The following is a 20,821-nucleotide window of genomic DNA, read 5'->3' on the forward strand; positions in this document are numbered from 1 at the left end:
ATTACTTAATAAATGACCAAGTCGAGGTGATCTACCTCATATATACATATACATACACACATATCATATATATACACATATACCTTTATAAATACAGTATATAATTTATATTTATTTATTTTGCCGTTTTTGTAGACATATTAAAGGTGTTTTAATGAATATACATGCATGTTTAACATATAGATTCCTATCTTTCATGAAGACAAGAATATAAGTTGGTGTATTACCTGATTCTGATGACTTGCATTGATTGGAATCAGACAGTTAAGTGCTGATAACGTCCCAGTTTTCAAATGGAGGAGAAAAAAAGTTCCTCCTTCCTGTCTAATACATCATGAAAGTATTTGGTTTTTGGCATCTTATTTGTCCAGCTTCCATATTCGTTTTTATACACTTTACAAGAAATACATTGGCGGCAAACTCCGTAGCTTGCTAGTTTGTTTGCTCTGGCTTTCGGAGACTCTTATTTTGTTAGCGCAGGCGCGATGGAGCGGCGCTTTTATTGTGAAGACAGGAACTGTGCGATCAGTCTTTAGGCCTTTGACGGGAAGTACGGTTGAAATAAAAAGTGTCTTTTTTCCTTTACACTTTTGATTGATTGATTGATTGAAACTTTTATTAGTAGATTGCACAGTACAGTACAAATTCCGTACAGTTGACCACTAAATGGTAACACCACAATAAGTTTTTCAACATGTCGGGTTCTACGTGTGACGGTCACGTGACCACCTGGCTCTGTTTGATTGGTCCAACGTCACCAGTGACTGCATGTGATTGGTGAAACGCGGGCATGCGTAGTTCCTACTTTGAATGCGTGTCTGACAAAATCAAAACAAAAAAAGCGTGCATTAACAGATCGATTAAAAAAAAGTAGCGACTAGCGACCCGATTGTAGATAAATGGAGCGGAGTAAAAGTAGCGTTTCTTCTCTATAAATATACTCAAGTAAAAGTAAAAGTATGTTGCATAAAAACTACTCTTAGAAGTACAATTTATCCCAAAAGTTACTCAAGTAGATGTAACGGAGTAAATGTAGCGCGTTACTACCCACCTCTGGCAATTGTATGCCACAAACCTTAGCTTTTAGTTGTTTACTCTGTGAACCAATATAATAACTGCTCTCTTCATCTAAGACGTCCAACAAAAATTTAGGAACACACACTAAGGTTAGTTGAGTTCATAAATTGAAAAAAACTACTACTGTCTTTTGCGTTAAAATTCTGTTGACTGAGCTGCCAATTTTTTATTGTAAAATCTACGGTTGTTCTTAACGGTGTATTACTGTAAATGGAATGACGGTACATGTGTTTTTATGGTAGAAAAACTGACAGCTAAGTTGCCAGAATAAAAAAAATAACGAAGTGTTTTTCCATTAACAATATAATGTTGTAAAAACCAATGTAAATCCATCCATCCATCCATTTTATACCGCTTATTCCCTTTCGGGGTTGCGGGGGGCACTGGCGCCTATCTCAGCTACAATCGGGCGGAAGGCAGCGTACACCCTGGACAAGTCGCCACCTCATCGCAGGACACCAATGTAAATTTAACACAAAAATTCTGGCAACTAAGCTGCCAGCTTTATCCGTAACACCCCCCCCCCCCCCCCCCCATTCAATCAATCAATCAATCAATCAATCAATGTTTATTTATATAGCCCCAAATCACAAATGTCTCAAAGGACTGCACAAATCATTACGACTACAACATCCTCGGAAGAACCCACAAAAGGGCAAGGAAAACTCACACCCAGTGGGCAGGGAGAATTCACATCCAGTGGGACGCCAGTGACAATGCTGACTATGAGAAACCTTGGAGAGGACCTCAGATGTGGGCAACCCCCCCCTCATACATTATTCGCAGTCACAAGTGGCCCTCTGATGGCAGCCATAACTGCGATGTGGCCCTCAATGAAAACGAGTTTCACATCCTCGTTGTAGGGTGTCCCCAGCTAAATGCACAGATAGTTAATAGTAGTGGACCCCTTACACTCTCAGTTACATTGACAATGGTATTATACATGTGGGCCGATAGATAAAAATCTCGTTAAATGTAGCTTTATAGTAGCAAGCTACGTTTGCCATGTAGCTTGTAGTGTTGTCCCGATACCAATGTGTTGGTACTGGTACCAGTACCGAAATGTATTTCGATACTTTTCGGCACATCTCTGTACTTTTCTAAATAAAGGAGACCACAAAAAATGGCATTATTGGCTTTATTTTACCTAAAAATCTTACGGTACATTAAATTTCTAATTGTAAGTTTGTCCTCAAATAAAATAGTGAACATACTAGACAACTTGTCTTTTAGTGGAAAGTAAGGAAAACAAAGGTTGCTAATTTAGTCTGCTGACGTATGCATATTGTGTAATTTTTCCTTCTATTATTTTGTCAAAATTATTAAGAACAAGTGGTACAAAATTGATTATTAATCTACTTGATCATTTACTGTTAATACCTGCTTACTTTCTCCTTTAACATGTTCTGTCTACACTTTTGTTCAAATGTAATAATCACTTATTCTTCTGTTGTTTGATACTTTACATTAGGTGCGGAATATACCACAAATTTAAGTATCGTTCTGATACCAAGTAGTGAGAGGATTATACATTGGTCATATTCAAAGTCCTCATGAGTCCAGGGACGTATTTCCTGAGTTTATAAATAAAATATAAATAAAAAAAAACACAAATGGATTTTGTGATGCTAAAAAATATTGATGTAATCATAGTAGTATTGACTAGATACGCTCCTGTACTTGGTATCATTACAGTGGATGTTAGGTGTAGATCTACCCATGGCATTCGTTCACATTCAGGAACGGCATCATTAGCGGTGACGCTGGTGAGCTACGGTGTATAGTGAAGCATGATTCGTTGTCCTACAGCAGGGGTGTCAAACTCAAATACAGAGTGAGCCAAAATTTTAAACTGAACAAAGCCACGGGCCAAGGTTGAACAAATTAACCTTTTATTAGGGACCTGCGGGGTTTGGTGGTAGCGGGGGGGTGTATATTGTAGCGTCCCGGAAGAGTTAGTGCTGCAAGGGATTCTGGGTATTTCTTCTGTTGCGTTACGGTGTGGGTGTTCTCCCGAAATGTGTTTGTCATTATTATTTGGTGTGGGTTCACAGTGTGGCGCATATTTGTAACAGTGTTGGCATTGTTAATACGGCCACCCTCAGAGTGCCCTGTATGGCTGTTGATCAAGTATGCCTTGCATTCACTTTTGTGTGTGCTAAAGCCGCATATATTATGTGACTGGGCTGGCACGCTGTTTGAATGGAGGAAAAGTAGACGTGACCACAGGTTGCAGAGAACGTTAAAGGTAGTGCCTTAAAGGCACGCCCCCAATATTGTTGTCCGGGTGGAAATTGGGGAAAATTCGGGAGAATGGTTACCCCGGGAGATGGGCATTGAACTTCAGGAGCAGAGGTGGGTAGAGTAGCCAGAAATTGTACTCAAGTAAGAGTACAGTTACTTTAGAGATTTATTACTCAAGTAAAAGTAAGGAGTAGTCACCCAAATATTTACTTGAGTAAAAGTAAAAAGTATGTTGTGAAAAAACTACTCAAGTACTGAGTAACTGATGAGTAACCTGATTACGGCAAAAAATAATGCACAAAAACATAAAAATAGCAATGAACAAATTCAGAGCCACTAATATCTCTTAAGCAACTGAACCAATATTATATATTAAATAATAGTACATTAAAATAAAATTAAAAAAATGGCACATTGAGCCACAATAACTTAACAGCACCATAGCCTCAGTAGGCATTCATTGATTTGATTGATTGATTAAAACATGTATTAGTAGATTGCACAGTACAGTACATACTCCGTACAATTGACCACTAAATGGTAACACCCCAATAAGTTTTTCAACGTTTATCAATTACTTAGTAAATCACCAAGTCGAGGTGATCTACCTCATATATACATATACATACACACATATCATATATACACACACATATCATATATATATATATATATATATACATACATATATATATATTAAATATATATATATATACACATATATAATTATAATATATTAAATATATATATATATATATATATATATACATTTATATATACAGTATATAATTTATATTTATTTATTTTGCCGTTTTTGTTCAGATGTTGAAGGTGTTTTAATGAATATACATGCATGTTTAACATATAGATTCCCATCTTTCATGAAGACAAGAATATAAGTTGGTGTATTACCTGATTCTGATGACTTGCATTGATTGGAATCAGACGTTCACGTTTTCAAATGGAGGAGAAAAAAAGTTCCTCTTTTCTGTCTAATACCACATGAAAGGTGTTGGTTTTTGCCCTCTTATTTGTCCAGCTTCCATATTCGTTTTTATACACTTTACAAGAAATACATTGGCGGCAAACTCCGTGGCTTGCTAGCTTGTTTGCGCTGGCTTTCGGAGACTCTTATTTTGTTAGCGCAGGCGCGATGGAGCGGCACTTTTATAGCGAAGACAGGAAATGTGCGATCAGTCTTTAGGCCTTTGGCGGGAAGTACGGTTGAAATAAAAAGTGTCTTTTTTCCTTTACACTTTTGATTGATTGATTGAAACTTTTATTAGTAGATTGCACAGTACAGTACATAATCCGTACAATTGACCACTAAATGGTAACACCACAATAAGTTTTTTAACTTGTTTAAGTCGGGTCATGTGACCGCCTGGCTCTGTTTGATTGGTCCAACGTCACCAGTGACTGCATGTGATTGGTGAAACGCAGGCATGCGTAGATTCTACTTTGAAGCTCTGTCATTAACCAAAACAAACATTAATAGATCGATAAAAAAAGTAGCGAGTAGCGAGCTGAATGTAGATAAATGGAACGAAGTAAAAGTAGCGTTTCCTCTCTATAAATATACTCAAGTAAAAGTAAAAGTATGTTGCATAAAAACTACTCATAGAAGTACAATTTATCCCAAAAGTTACTCAAGTAAATGTAACGGAGTAAATGTAGCGCGTTACTACCCACCTCTGTTCAGGAGTCTCCTGGGAAAATTGGGAGGGTTGACAAGTATGAGTATTAGCGGTGAATGCGGTGTTACAGCGAAACCGCCGGTGTTAGCTGTAATGTTAATTTGACATTGCTTCAAGGGCCAAATGAAATTACAGGGAGGACCAAATTTGACCCGCGGGCCAGAGTTTGACACCCATGTCCAACAGGGATGATACTTGTAAGAAACGTACTTTATTTGTCATCATGGAGGCAAGGATTAGTGATTTTGAAGTAGCTAAAACGCTGCCGGCTGCGGGCGGACTTAGCCGCTAACCAGCTAGCTACCCATGTCTTAAAGCACCTCTTCCTGAGGGTGTGTCAGTGTTATAGCTTCACCTTTACTGTTAGTTTTTAAGCCAACATGCGTCCATTCTCCCCTTTTCTGTCTAGACACTGTGTCTGCTTGTAAGTACTCTGTGACTGTGCGCTGCCGAACATGCTTCTCTGTTCATAAACCAGCAATGACATGATGTGACGACGACGGGCCGGGGGGGGTGGTGGACCATTACTTTTTAGAGACGGTATAGTACCGAATAGGATTCATTCGTATCGTGGTACGATATCAATACCGGTATGCCGTACAACTCTAGTAGCTTGCTATAATTCTCCGGGGATAGCTTCCCCTGTAGCTTAGCTACATTTAATCGACAGTAATTTGTAGCTTATAGCTTACTACATTTTCCAAGTAGCTTGCCCATCACTGTCCAAAGCATTTTGAGCACAACCCATAGGGGACACATTTATGTGCTAAAATGAGGACACCCATGTAAACAGGATGCGCAGCACATATCTTCTCACTGACGCACACACAAACATGCACACCTCAAGGCTGATAATAAGACTGCGAACGTATGATTTATGCTTTCATAGTGAAATCTAATTGATTTGATTCATCACGTTCCCTCTTCACTAATTCAATTACCGCAACAAATTACAAACATTAGACCACGAGGGTGCCCGCGAGTAAAGCTGTTTGTTTTCGCTTTCTTATATTACGCGTTGCTGGAAGATTGGGATCAATTCATTTTATGGCCCAGAACAGAAAATCCATGATGAAAGCTTGACCCGAGAGCCCCCAAAATATCCACCAGGCAGTTGAACGACTACAAAACAATATTGAAATCTCTAATAAGCATGGTACAACATGCTTTCATATACATAGTTCATGTAGTGTGTATTATACCGTATGTCTCATCTGTTTATCACTGAGCACATAGATTAAAGTACGGAGGCTTTTCAAATTCTATTAAGTACTTTACTTTACTTTACATGGTGCCCTTTGACCTTCATATACGGTAGATTAGTTGACCCGTCTTATCCAAGCTTAGCATAAATATGTTATTGCTGTGGTCTTATCGCTCAGTCCATTCTGATTGGACCGTTCCTTTATTATGTGTTTTCATCACTGATTGCAGATTTACTGTAGATTCGATAGAAACGTCATGTTTTTTTTTCAGATCCGCCAAGGAGGGAATGTTTTTTTTTTCTCAGTTGGCAGGATTATGGCAAATATCAGCGAGGTTATACGCTGACAAAGAAAACTAGGGGGACAACAAACAAATTCTCATCAAAAATGCCACAATTTGCATGTCAGGCCAGTTTTAGGCACTTTGAGTCTGTAATGTTTTCTTTTTCGGGCTCCAAAACAGCATCAATCATAACGCCCTTAAATTCTGACTGCTGCTTTTTTTTCATTCCCCTTTTGGTAACCATGCAGTATATTTTTTTTTATTGTAATTTGTCTCTTATTTTACAGAAATCAATCCATGTTTCTTTGCAAAATAACACATTTCAAACAATGTCCAATGAAAAACCTGTATCTCCAAAGTTTGACTATTTTTAAATCCAAATAACATCAAGAATGAATGATATATGACACAAACCCCAAAACCAGTGAAGTTGGCACGTTGTGTGAATCATAAGTAAAAACAGAATACAATGATTTGCAAATCCTTTTCAACCTATATTCAATTGATTAGACTGCAAAAACAAGATACTTAGCGTTCAAACTAGAAAACTATGTTATTTTTTGCAAATATTAGCTCATTTGGAATTCGATGCCTGCAACATGTTTCAAAAAAGCTAGCACCAGTGGCAAAGAAGACTGAGAAAGTTGAGGAATGCTCATCAGGTGAACAGGCTAATTGGGAACAGGTGGGTGCCATGATTGGGTATACAATAAATTTCCACGAAATGCTCAGTCATTCATAAACAAGGATGGGGCGAGGGTCATCACTTTGTGAACAAATGCGTGAGTTTGAGAAACAACATTTTTCGACGAGCCATTGCAAGGAATTTAGGAATTCACCATCTACGCTCCGTAATATCATCAAAAGGTTCAGAGAATCTGGAGAAATCACTGCACGTAAGCGATGATATTACAGACCTTCGATCACTCAGGCGGGACTGCATCAAAAAGCGACATCAGTGTGTAAAGGATATCCCCCCCTGGGTTCAGGAAAACTTCAGAAACCCACTGTCGGTAACTACAGTCTGTCGCTACATCTGTAAGTGCAAGTTAAAACTCTACTATGCAAAGCCAAAGCCATTTATCAACAACATCCACAACCACTGCCGGCTTCGCTGGGCCCGAGCTCATCTAAGATGGACTCATGCAAAGTGGAAAAGTGTTCTGGGGTCTGATGAGTTCACATTTCAAATAGTTTTTCTAATGTGAAAATAACCATCCGGATTGGCGCAAAGTTCAAAAGCCAGCATCTGTCATCGTATGGGGGTGTATTAGTGCCCAAGGCATGGGTAACTTACACATTTGTGAAGGCACCATTAATGCTGAAAGGTACATACAGGTTTTGGAGCAACATATGTTGCCATCCAAGCAACGTTATCATGGACGCCCCAGCTTATTTCAGCAAGACAATGCCAAGCTACGTGTTACAACAGCATGGCTACATAGTAAAAGAGTGCGGGTACTAGACTGGCCTGCCTGTATAACAGACCAGTCTCCAGTTAAAAATGTGTGGCGCATAATGAAGCCTAAAATACCACAACAGAGACCCTGGACTGTTGAACAACTTAAGCTGTACATCAAGCAAAAATGGGAAAGACTTCCATCTGAAAAGCTTCAGAAATGTGTCTCCTCTGTTCCCAAACGTTAACTGAGTGTTGTTAAAAGGAAAGGCCATGTAACACAGTGGTAAAAATGCCCCTGTGCCAACTTTTTTGCAATGTGTTGCTCCCATTAAATTCTAAGTTAATGTTTATTTGCAAAAAAATGTTAGTTTCTTAGTTCGAATAATAAGTATCTTGTCTGAGCTAATATTTGCAAAAATAAATAACGTTTTCCAGTTCGAATGTTAAGTTTATTATCTTTGCAGTCTATTCAATTGAATACAAATCATTGTATTCTGTTTTTATTTACGATCTACACAACGTGCCAGCTTTACTGATTTTGGGTTTTGTGTATGTATATATATATATATATATATATATATATATATATATATATATATATATTCATACTCATATATATATATATATATATATATATATATATATATATATATATATATACACTCATACATATATATACTGTATATGTATATATATATTTATTTATATTTAATACATTTCTGCTAAAATGAAAAATGTAATATGTTTTAACATAATTATTTTAAAATTTAATATAATAGGCATTCCAATTATTTTTTTATTATTATTTTTGTATGCAGAGAGGGTAATAGAAATATCTACAATGATATTTTTTATTTATTTAATGTTTTCCTTAGACAGGCAAAGAAAGATATTTTTGTTGTTCTTGGAGTGAAAAGATTTGCACATTCTTGAGTTTGTCCTAGAATACATGTCAAAATGACAATGGTTTGGTCAAATATAATACTATGATTTGGCGATGCAGGTTTTTATTTGACCAATTACAAAAATGTGCAAATCTTTTCATCCCGAAAACAAAAAAACACTTTTCTTTGCCTTTCTGGTAGAATATTTTTAACAATTTAAAAAGTCACAACATTTGGAGGCGGAGGTTTTCCATTGGACTAGTCACTAAATGCGTTGAAAATATATATAGTGCAGATAGTTTCATCACCCATTCTCGCAACAACAAAAAAATATGTTTACTGTCCACCCATCCATTTTCTACCGCTTGTCCCTTTCTGGGTCGTGGGGGGTGCTGTCATTCAGCTCTAATGAAAAAAAGTTATATTATGTTTTAAGTTAAATGACAGTTGTTGTTTTTTTATTTTTTTTATTTTTATTTGAAAGGCATTAAAAATTTATTTTTGTTGGGGGAAAATGGTGCTAAAATTATCTCAAGCACACGGTATTTCTATTTATTTATTTATTTATTTTAACAAGTAAGGGCAAGAAAAATATTTTTGGCTTAGTCTGATAATAAAAACTTTTTTTCACTGTTTTTTACTGACACATCCGAAAAATGTGTCGAATATTTCACCCCCAAAATAACTTCCTCTGACTTTCAGATAAAAAGGGGAAAAAAACAGGACATACGGGGTTTTCCCTGGACAAGTCACAACATTTGATGTTTTTACAATAAAAAATAAAATGTTATAGTTTTCGGGATTTTTGGAAGTGCAAGCTTTTCAGTGGACACCGTGACAAAATAAAGGAGTTGTGTACTTACAGTATGAGGGTGTACAGTCTAATTTGGTGAAGGCACATCATTAAACTCATGCTTAAATCAAGGTGACCTGTAAAAAGAAAGGAAAGAAACATTAAAAGCTGTACTGTAGTCTTCCAACCTTGTCTGAACGTTGGTGATGTCATCATGACATAACCAGGAATATTTTTGACAACTTCACCAGCCGCCATCAAAACATGATTATATAACAGTCTAGGAGGGGCCTAATCTTCATCTTTATGTATAAAATGTGTGTGTGTGTGTGTGTGTGTGTGTGTGTGTGTGTGTGTGTGTGTGTGTGTGTGTGTGTGTGTGTGTGTGTGTGTGTGTGTGTGTGTGTGTGTGTGTGTGTGTGTGTGTGTGTGTGTGTGTGTGTGCCCTTAAAATTCAGGCTAATGTTTGACTTTGAGAGGAAGGATGCGTCAACTTTTGAATAAAACTAAGCTTTTTTAACTGTGACTTTGCAATTTAATGGCTGCTGGACACCATCATGTGTACATTACACGTTTTAAAATACAATTTCCCATGCCCGGCCGAGAGTTGGTGACATAATACGTAATTGTGGCACTGAAGTGGACGGTAAATTCAGTGGGAGCAGCAGAGTGAGAAGTGCGGAAAGAAAAAAAGGGATGAGGATAATAAGAAGGAAGCCCTGAAGTTGTGAAATTTAAAAGGTACAGTGAGATATTTAAAAAGAGTGTGAAGATAAAGCACATAAAAAGTGGATATGGAAGATTGGAAAACAGAGCAACGCTAATCAGCAAAAGAAAGGTAGAAATTGAGTGACAGGAAGGAGGAGGAGAAGATGTCGGAGGGAAAGATCCCAAAGAAGTCAGTCCTGAGGAGTTAGGGAAAAAACCCTGACCTAATCTGCCGCATTTTATGGCACTGGCTTTAGAAGGGTGGTGGCTGTGGACGGACTCAAAAGACAGGAAGGAGACTAAAATGTATTCTTGTTTACTTTTGTCCCCATTTACTGAACATTGATTTACATTTTTACAAAACAGTCTTGTATTGACCACTTGTTGAAAACAAGTGGTTACCATGAATTGATTAACGTGGACCCCGACTTAAACAAGTTGAAAAACTTATTCGGGTGTTACCATTTAGTGGTCAATTGTACGGAATATGTACTGTACTGTGCAATCTACTAATACAAGTATCAATCAATCAATCAATCAATCAATCAATATCTCTCGAGTAGACAGCAAGAAACACAAGCAACAGCGCCTCTGCTGGTTGCAACAAAGAAGTGCAACACATTTTTACTCGTTAAAATTGACCCAAACCATACACTTTTAATAAATAAATAAGGACCGTGAACGCATCAGAGTTTGTTAGCAATTTTGCAAAGGACAGAGAAGTTCTGGTGCTAATTTAAAAATAATGTCGATCAATGACATTATTGATGATTAATAATAACCTGCTACCCAAAAATGTACAACAATTCTTCTCAACAAAAGAGGAGAAGTATAATCTTAGAGGAAAATCTAACTTAAAACATTTGTTTGCTCGTACAACACTTAAAACCTCTAGCACAGGGAGGCCAATACTTCTTCTGCAGGCGAGCTACTTTTCAACCGACCAAGTCGAGGGAATCTACCTCATTCATATATATCATTTATGTTTTTATTTATGAAACATATGTTTTTGTGAAAATATTTAAGGTTTTTAATAATAATGCAATAATGTTTAACACATATAGAGTCCTTTCTTTCATGAAGACAAGAATACAAGTTGGAGTATTACCTGATTCCGATGACTTGCATTGATTGGAATCCGACAGAAGTGCGGATAACGTCGGCATTTTCAAATGGAGGAGAACAAAAGTCCTCCTTTCTGTCCAATACCACATGAAAGTGCTTGGTTTTCGGCATCTTATTTGTCCAGCTTCCATACTCGTTTTTATAGACTTTACAAGAAATTCATTAGCTCCGTAGCTTGTGCACGCCAGCTTTCTGAGACTCTTAAATAAATAAATAAATGGGTTGTACTTCTATAGCGCTTTTCTACCTTCGAGGTACTCAAAGCACTTTGACACTACTTCCACATTCACCCATTCACACACACATTCACACACTGATGGAGGGAGCTGCTATGCAAGGCGCTAACCAGCACCCATCAGGAGCAAGGGTGAAGCGTCTTGCTCAGGACACAACGGACGTGACGAGGTTGGTACTAGGTGGGGATTGAACCAGGGACCCTCGGGTTGCGCACGGCCACTTTTCCACCGCGCCACGCCGTCCTCCTCTTATTTTGTTAGCGCAGGCAAGAGTAGGCAGCGCTTTTATTGTGAAGATAGAAACTGTGCAGTCGGTCTTTAGAGTTTTGACAACAGGTACGGCGCGAATGTGTTGAAATAAAAAGTGTTTCTCGCCTTCCTGTCTATCACTTTTTCTTAATAATGAGCTCGCAGCAGCCAGTGTCATCTCACAAGACCCTCAGGTGTCGTGAATGTCAATCAAGTGACGAAAGTGACGTCTTGGTGAAGATTGATGATCGCTAATTTTTAGGTCTATTTTTTTTAAATGCCTGGCTGGCGATCGACTAACACATTCTCCGCAATCGACTGGTAGCTCGTGATCGACGTAATGGGCACCCCTGCTTTAGCATATACGTATGTGCAATTAACATTTGGGACGGCGTGGCGCAGTGGGAGAGTGGCCGTGCGCAACCCGAGGGTCACTGGTTCCAATCCCACCTGGAACCAACCTCGTCACGTCCGTTGTGTCCTCAGCAAGACACTTCACCCTTGCTCCTGATGGGTGCTGGTTGGCGCCTTGCATGGCAGCTCCCTCCATCAGTGTGTGAATGTGTGTGTGAATGGGTAAATGTGGAAGTAGTGTCAAAGCGCTTTGAGTACCTTGAAGGTAGAAAAGCGCTATACAAGTACAACCCATTTAATGGATAAACCAAATAAATCAAACAAAGTACCAATATGATTCAGTTTAAAATATTTTAAAATACCAGTGTTCACAAAGTACACAGAAGAAAAATTATGAAACATTTTTTGAAATAAAGATTATTTATGTATTTAATATTTGTTTACTTACTTTGGCAGTGTTTCCCACAGGTCAGGCATCTATTTGTGGTCGAGCGGCGGGGGGATGGAGCGGGGTGCGGCGATGACAAAGAAGAACGCGGAGTTGGAATAGAATTACAACACTTTATGTACAAATGTATATACATATTTATATAATATTTACATATTTATATAATATGTAACTACAAGCTCCATTCACAGACAGAGTCCCATTGCTTTTATGAGCAGTCAAGCGAGTCAAAAGCCAAAAAAAACAAAAAACGGGCCTAATTTTTCGTGGCGGGCCGCCACAAATAAATGAATGTGCGGTAAAACCCTGTATGGTATATTAATTATTTATTATTTATTTATTTATTCACTGTTCTGTTACAGAGAACAAGGAAATTGGATAAAATTGCTATGGTATGAAAAGAGGTAGGATTAAAAGAGCTCAGCTTCTTTCTACTCCTTTTCCGACGTGCAGTGATGAAACTGGAAATATGTGATGCTTTACATTGTATCATACGCATGTTTGAAATAAACTGAAACTGAACTGAACTGGAAAGTCTTTAAAAAACGGAAGTTAATGACACCAGGGGTGCAATAGAAATTACTGTACAATAGGGCGATCACATTTAACAAGTTAAGTCAAGCAAAAAAATTACAAAAAAACGATGGCTTTAATCATGTATGACGTACATTCTTCAAAACATTTTTGAACACGTTCCTGTATGACAGTCCGATAATGAAATTGCATTTGTGTCAGAATATCAGGGTGTTTTTAAGTATTTTTTTCTTAGGTAATTATTGCAGTTAATTGTGATTAATAATGACAATTCAAAAGTGTTAACCTGGTTCGAAATATATCATCAATTGGTAACACTGGCTTATTATTTAACATATTTTTACTGATCATATTTACAATAAATTCCAGACTTACCGGTATTTAAGCCGCACCCACCGAATTTTAGTAGAAAATAAATATGTTTACATATATTAGCTGCACCGGACTATAAGCCACAGATTCCAAAAAACGGTACGAATGTAGTAAATGTTTTTTTCATACCCTAATTGTTTCCAAACGGTGCCAGTAACGCGGCAGTAAAATGGTCGAACAAACAAAACAGAAGTCATCGTCATGGACCCACTAGCTGTTGAAGCTTGTTCTACAATCTGCTTAACAGACTCAATAACTCCACGGTGATGTCTTTGTGAATTTATGAAACTGAAACAATACAAAAGAATGGCATTGCAAGTTAATAACACTGACACAGACATTTGTGAACATGTTAGCATATTCGCTAGCTTAATTACATTATGATATTATGTACAAATATGCATGAAAACACTCCGACAGACATCAGACGTGGGAATAGTTTTAGTTATATTGTAAAACTTACAAACGTTCATTGGAATGATGAGGGGGAAATGCTTTACAGCAGAACCGCTATGGACTGTTATAGTTCTGGTTCAACGCACGAAACAGTGAAGTGAAGTGAATTATATTTATAAAGCGCTTTTCTCTATTGACTCAAAGCGCTTTACATTATCTAAGTTACGTTTAAACCAGTGTGGGTAGCACTGGGAGCAGGTTGGTAAAGTATCTTGGGCAAGGACACAATGGCAGTGACTAGGATGGGCTGGTTGGAGGAAGCGGGGATCGAACCAGTAACCCACAAGTTGCTGGCACCGTCGCTCTACCAACCAGGCCACGTCGCCAAACAGGAAGTACTTTTCACACCCTCAGCGTCTGCCGTGAGCAAACTTGTCCAATAGATGGCACCATAACAGAAACATTAACACAAATTTACAGTGTCTCTGTCGGTGTTCTATTAAAACTACAAAATCCAAAACCAGTGAAGTTGGCACGTTGTGTAAATGGTAAATAAAAACAAAATACAATGATTTGCTAATCCTTTTCAACCTATATTCAATTGAATAGACTGAAAAAACAAGATACTTAGCGTTCGAACTGGAAAACTGTCAGATTTAGTTGTTGACGAACACCAAGATGCAGAGACGGAGGCAGGCATTGAACCGGAAAACATGATTTAATTAAAATATTAGAACAATAACAAACCAAAGGGGTACAACCAAAAGCGCGCACAAGGCGGATAACAAACTAAGGGAGCTAGCATGGGAGCTAGAAAATAAAAGGAGCTTAACATGGAAGCTAGCAAAAACAAAAAGGGTCTAGCGTGGAAGCCAGCGGGTAGCGAGCAGGAAAACAGAAGTTGTAATGTGTAGTACAAAACAAACTGGAAGCAGGGAACAAAGAACAGTTAGCTACAAACATCTAACGGATATAACTTACTGCTATGCTGCAAATACAAGACACCGCACGACAATAATCCAGCACTGACTGGAGGACAAAAGCTGTTACACAAAGGAGTGGGCTGATTGACACAAGGTGTGGCCAGGTGCCAATCAGCCGCAGCTGAGGAGAAACAGCGCACAGGGAAAAAAACTGGAAACAGACAAAATAAGAGCGCTGACAGGAACTAAAAACAGGAAATAATAAACACACACAGAGGAAAAACTAAAACACAAAAAACTGTCAGTGGCAAGCTTGACAAAAACTTTATTTTTTGCAAATATTAGCTAATTTGGAATTTGATGCCTGCAGCATGTTTAAAAAAAGCTGGCACAAGTGGCAAAAAAGACAGAGAAAGTTGAGGAATGCTCATCAAACACCTATTTGGAATATTTCACAGGTGAACAGGTTAATTGGGAAAAGGTGGGTGCCATGATTGGGTATAAAAGCAGCGTCCGTGAAATGCTCAGTCATTCACCAACAAGGATGGGGCGAGGGTCCCCACTTTGTGAACAAATGCGTGAGCAAAATTGTCAACCAGTTAAAGATCAACATTTCTCAACGATCTTGTGCAAGGAATTTAGGGATTTCACCATCTACGGTTCGTAATATCATCAAAAGGTTCAGAAAATCTTGAGAAATCACTGCACATAAGCGATGATACTACAGACTTTCGATCCCTCAGGCGGTACTGCATCGAAAAGCGACATCAGTGTGTAATGGATATCACCACATGGGCTCAGGAACACTTCAGAAAACAACTGTCGGTTACTACAGTTTGTCGCCACATCTGGAAAAGCAAATTAAAACTCTACTTTGGAAAGCAAAAGCCATTAATCAACTACAACCAGAAACGTTGCCGGCTTTGCTGGGCCAGATTTCATCTAAGATGGACTGATGCAAAGCTGAAACGTGTTCTGTGGTCTGACGAAACCACATTTTAATTGTTTTTGGAAACTGTAGATGTCGTGTCCTCCGGAAAAAAAGAGGAAAAGAACCATCCAGATTGTAATAGGCGCAAAGTTCAAAAGCCAGCGTCTGTGATGGTATAGGGGTGTATTAGTGCTTAAGGCATGGGTAACTTACACATCTGTGAAGGAAAGTTATCATGGACGCCCCTGCTTATTTCAGCAAGACAACAGCGTGGCTTCATAATAAAAGAGTGCAAGTACTAGACTGGCCTGCCTGTAGTCCGGACCTGTCTCCCATTGAAAATGTGTGGTGCATAATGAAGCGTAAAATACCACAATGGAGACCCCAGAGCTTTGAACAACTTAAGCTGTACATCAGGGGTGCCCATTACGTCGATCGCGATCGACTGGTCGATCTCGGAGGGTGTGTCAGTCGATCTCAAGCCAGGCATTAAAAAATAGACATAAAAATGAGCAATCATCAATCATACCAAGACTTCACTTTCGTCAGTTGTTTGACATTCTCGGCACCCGAGGATCTTGTGAGATGACGCTGGCTGCTGCGAGCTCATATTTAAGAAAAAAAATCACTAACAGGGCGGACGCAGAGAAACACATTTTATTTCTAGAGACTCCGTACCTACTGTCAAAACTCTAAAGACCGACTGCACAGTTCCTGTCTTCACCATAAAAGACCTGTTTCATCCTGCCTGTGCTAACAAAATAAGAGTCTCAGAAAGCTAGCGTGCACAAGCTAGCAAGCTACGGAGTTTGATGCCAATGTATTTCTCCCCCGCCCTCAGCGACCGCTTTCTCACTTGCTTGCCCACCCGCACAGTCACTGACGTCACTCACCTGCTGCCAGACATTAAAGGGCCACACACATATGCTACTCTCATAACAAAGTGTTTAAAAACCAGTATGCAAGTTGGACAAATGAGATGCCAAATCCAACCACTTTCATGTGGTATTGGACAGAAAGGAAGACTTTTTTTTTCCTCCATTTGAAAATGCGGACGTTATCAGCACCACTGTCTAATTCCAATCAATGCAAGTCATCAGAATCAAATACACCAACTTATATTCTTGTCTAAGTTTTCATAACATGGTCACTACTGCCTACTTTGTCTTGTTATATTCTTATTTTACTGTTATATTGTTATTCCCATTGTTTTTATTATTTTTGTAATATTTCTCTATTTTGTTTCCTTTTAAACCCCCATTATTTACATTTTACTTTTTTCTTTAAATTGATCTCAACTCTGTACACTGCTGCTGGAATTTTAATTTTCCTGAAGGAACTCTCCTGAAGGAATCAATAAAGTACTATCTATCTATCTATCTATTCATGAAAGAAAGGAATCTATGTGTGTTAAACATGCTTGTATTATCATTAAACACCATTAACTTGTTAACAAAAATGTCTCTTTCATAAATAAATAAATATAAACTATAAATAGGAATGAGGTAGATCTCCTCGACTTGGTCAATTGAAAAGTAGCTCGCCTGCAGAAAAAGTGTGAGCGCCCCTGCTGTACATCAAGCAAGAAGGGGAAAGAATTCCACCTGAAAAGCTTAAAAAATTGGTCTCCTCAGTTCCAAAACCTTCACTGAGTGTTGTTAAAAGAAAAGTCCATGTAACACATTGGTTAAAATGCCCCTGTGCCAACTTCTGTGCAATGTGGTGCTGCCATAAAATTTTAAGTTACGGTGGGAGAGGGGTTAGTGCGTCTGCCTCACAGTACGAAGTTCCTGCAGTCCTGGGTTCAAATCCAGGCTCGGGATCTTTCTGTGTGGAGTTTGCATGTTCTCCCCGTGAATGCGTGGGTTCCCTCCGGGGACTCCGGCTTCCTCCCACTTCCAAAGACATGCACCTGGGGGTAGGTTGATTGGCAACACTAAATTGGCCCTAGTGTGTGAATGTGAGTGTGAATGTTGTCTGTCTATCTGTGTTGGCCCTGCAATGAGGTGGCGACTTGTCCAGGGTGTACCCTGCCTTCCGCCTGATTGTAACTGAGATAGGCGCCAGCGCCCCCCCGCGACCCCAAAAGGGAATAAGCGGTAGCAAATGGATGGATGGATGGATTATTTGGAAAAAAAAAATACGTTTCTCAGCTCGAACATTAAATATATTGTCTTTGCAGTCCATTCAATTGAATATAAGTTCAAAAGGATTTGCAAATCATTGTCTTCTATGTCCCACTCTCCCTTGTGGAGGGGGTCCGGTCCGATCCGGTGGCCATGTACTGCTCGCCTGTGTATTGGCTGGGGACATCTCTGCGCTGCTGATCCGCCTCCGCTTGGGATGGTTTCCTGCTGGCTCCGCTGTGAACGGGACTCTCGCTGCTGTGTTGGATCCGCTTTGGACTGGACTCTCGCGACTGTGTTGGATCCATTATGGATTGAACTTTCACAGTATCATGTTAGACCCGCTCGACATCCATTGCTTTCCTCCTCTCCAAGGTTCTCATAGTCATCATTGTCACCGACGTCCCACTGGGTGTGAGTTTTCCTTGCCCTTATGTGGGCCTACCGAGGATGTCGTAGTGGTTTGTGCAGCCCTTTGAGACATTAGTGATTTAGGGCTATATAAGGAAACATTGATTGATTGATATTCTGATTTTATTTACGAATTACACAACGTACCGACTTCACTGGTTTTGAGCTTTGTATTTGTAGATTACAAAACATTACGGCCGTAAGCAAAGAAAAATGTATAAATTAGGTTCAAAGCGTGGGAAAAAAGGAGCGGCTTATAATCCGGAGAATACAGTCCTTATATCTTTCCCCAGTGACAGTAATATTGGCGTCCCTGTGTGACATGCAGACACATGGTCTTGTCACTGCTGATGGACAAAACATCCAGTGCGCTCGGCATAATAACTGAGGCAGGTTGCAGTCGTGACAAAGTGTCCTCACGCACATCACATTAAGTAGGCCATGATGGCCAGCCCATGACATATCTGAAGAGGTACCCGATGTTCCCTGCGTGTGTGTGTGTGTCTTTCCAGACTCTCATCACATTGTGATTATAGTATCTGCTGCTGTGGGGACATGCCAGGGTGCTGTAATGTAAACCTACTGTTATGTCTCCATCAAGAGCTGCAATTCATTAATGAATGTGATACTGTCTTCCTGTGTGCGTGCGTGTGTGTGCGGTTTCATTCTTCCTGGGGTTACTTGGCTGGTTGTTATGTTCTGATGAGCCAACAGTTATCTACGGGTTAAAACGTCAACAACATCACGCGAAACATCACCGAGAGATTTTAAGCAAAGCACAGTTTGCATGACAAAGAGCAAAAAAACAAAAAAAAACCAACTCTCATACAAGCGGAAAAAAGAAGCTACCAATATGTAGCAACTAGTGTTGTCCCGATACCACTACCAAATTTATTTCAATACTTTTTAGTACATTTCTAAATAAAGTGAACTACAAAAAAATTCATTATTGGCTTTGTTTTAACAAAAAATCCGACGGTACATTAAACATATGTTTAAGTTTGTCCTTAAATAAAATTGTGAACATACAAGACAACTTGTTTTTTTATTAGTAAGTAAGCAAACAAAGGCTCTTAATTTAGCTGACATATGAAGTAACATATTGTGTCATTTTCCATTCTATTATTTTGTCAACATTTTTAAGGACAAGTGGTAGAAATTGAATTATTAATCTACTTGTTCATTTACTGTTATTATCTCTTTACTTTCTTTTCTAACATATTCTATCTACATCAATCCATTTTCTACCGCTTGTCCCTTTTGGGATCACAGGGGCCTATTTCAGCTGGATTCGGGCGGAAGTCGGGGTACACCCTGGACAAGTCGCCACCTCATCGCAGGGCCAACACAGATAGACAGACAACATTCACACTCACATTCACACACTAGGGCCAATTCAGTGTTGCCAATCAACTTATCACCAGGAGGAAGCCGGAGTACCCGGAGGGAACCCGGAGGGAACCCAAATAGTCACGGGGAGGACATGCAAACTCCACACAGAAAGATCCCGAGCCCGGGATTGAACCCTGACTACTCAGTACCTTCGTATTGTGAGGCAGATGCACTAACCGCTCTCCCACCATGCTGCCACCGTGCACGCTGATGTTCTATCTACCATCCATCCATCCATTTTCTACCGCGTGTTCCCTTTTGGGGTCGCGGGGGGCGCTGGCGCCTATCTCAGCTACAATCGGGCGGAAGGCGGGGTACACCCTGGACAAGTCGCCACCTCATCGCAGGGCCAACACAGATAGACAGACAACATTCACACTCACATTCACACACTAGGGCCAATTTAGTGTTGCCAATCAACCTATCCCCAGGTGCATGTCTTTGGAAGTGGGAGGAAGCCGGAGTACCCGGAGGGAACCCACGCATTCACGGGGAGAACATGCAAACTCCACACAGAAAGATCCCAAGCCTGGATTTGAACCCAGGACTGCAGGACCTTCGTATTGTGAGGCAGACGCACTAACCCCTCTCCCACCGTGTTCTATCTACACTTTTGTTAAAATGTAATAATCACTTATTCTTCTGTTGATTTATACTTTACATTAGTTTTGGATGACACCACAAATTTGGGTATTAATCCGATTCCAAGTCGTTACAGGATCATATATTGGTCATATTCAAAGTCCTCATGTGTCCAGGGACATATTTCCTGAGTTTATAAACATTATTATACATTAAAAAAAACAAAACGAAAGAAAATGTTGTAATGCCAAAAAATATCGACGTAATCATAGTAGTATCGGTTAAATACACTCCTGTAATTGGTTTAGATTTTTTGTGGACATGTTCCATAAATATTGACGTTAAAGATTTCTTTTTTTGTGAAGAAATGTTTAGAATTAAGTTGATGAATCCAGATGGATCTCTATTACAATCCCCAAAGAGGGCACTTTAAGTTGATGATTACTTCT

The 20,821-nt window shown here is 39.2% G+C and overlaps 1 long non-coding RNA gene across 3 annotated transcripts in view; it reads right to left on the reverse strand.

Moving 5' to 3' along the window:
* Positions 1-20,821, reverse strand: part of LOC133543461 (uncharacterized) — an 86,179-nt gene that overhangs the window by 34,695 nt on the left and 30,663 nt on the right. For all 3 annotated transcript variants that reach the window (XR_009804385.1, XR_009804383.1, XR_009804384.1), the window contains one exon: positions 9,656-9,722. This is a non-coding gene — a long non-coding RNA (uncharacterized LOC133543461). The remainder of the gene's footprint in view (positions 1-9,655; positions 9,723-20,821) is intronic.

Source organism: Nerophis ophidion, linkage group LG26, assembly GCF_033978795.1.
Source record: "Nerophis ophidion isolate RoL-2023_Sa linkage group LG26, RoL_Noph_v1.0, whole genome shotgun sequence".
In the NCBI taxonomy this organism is placed as follows: Eukaryota; Metazoa; Chordata; class Actinopteri; order Syngnathiformes; family Syngnathidae; genus Nerophis; species Nerophis ophidion.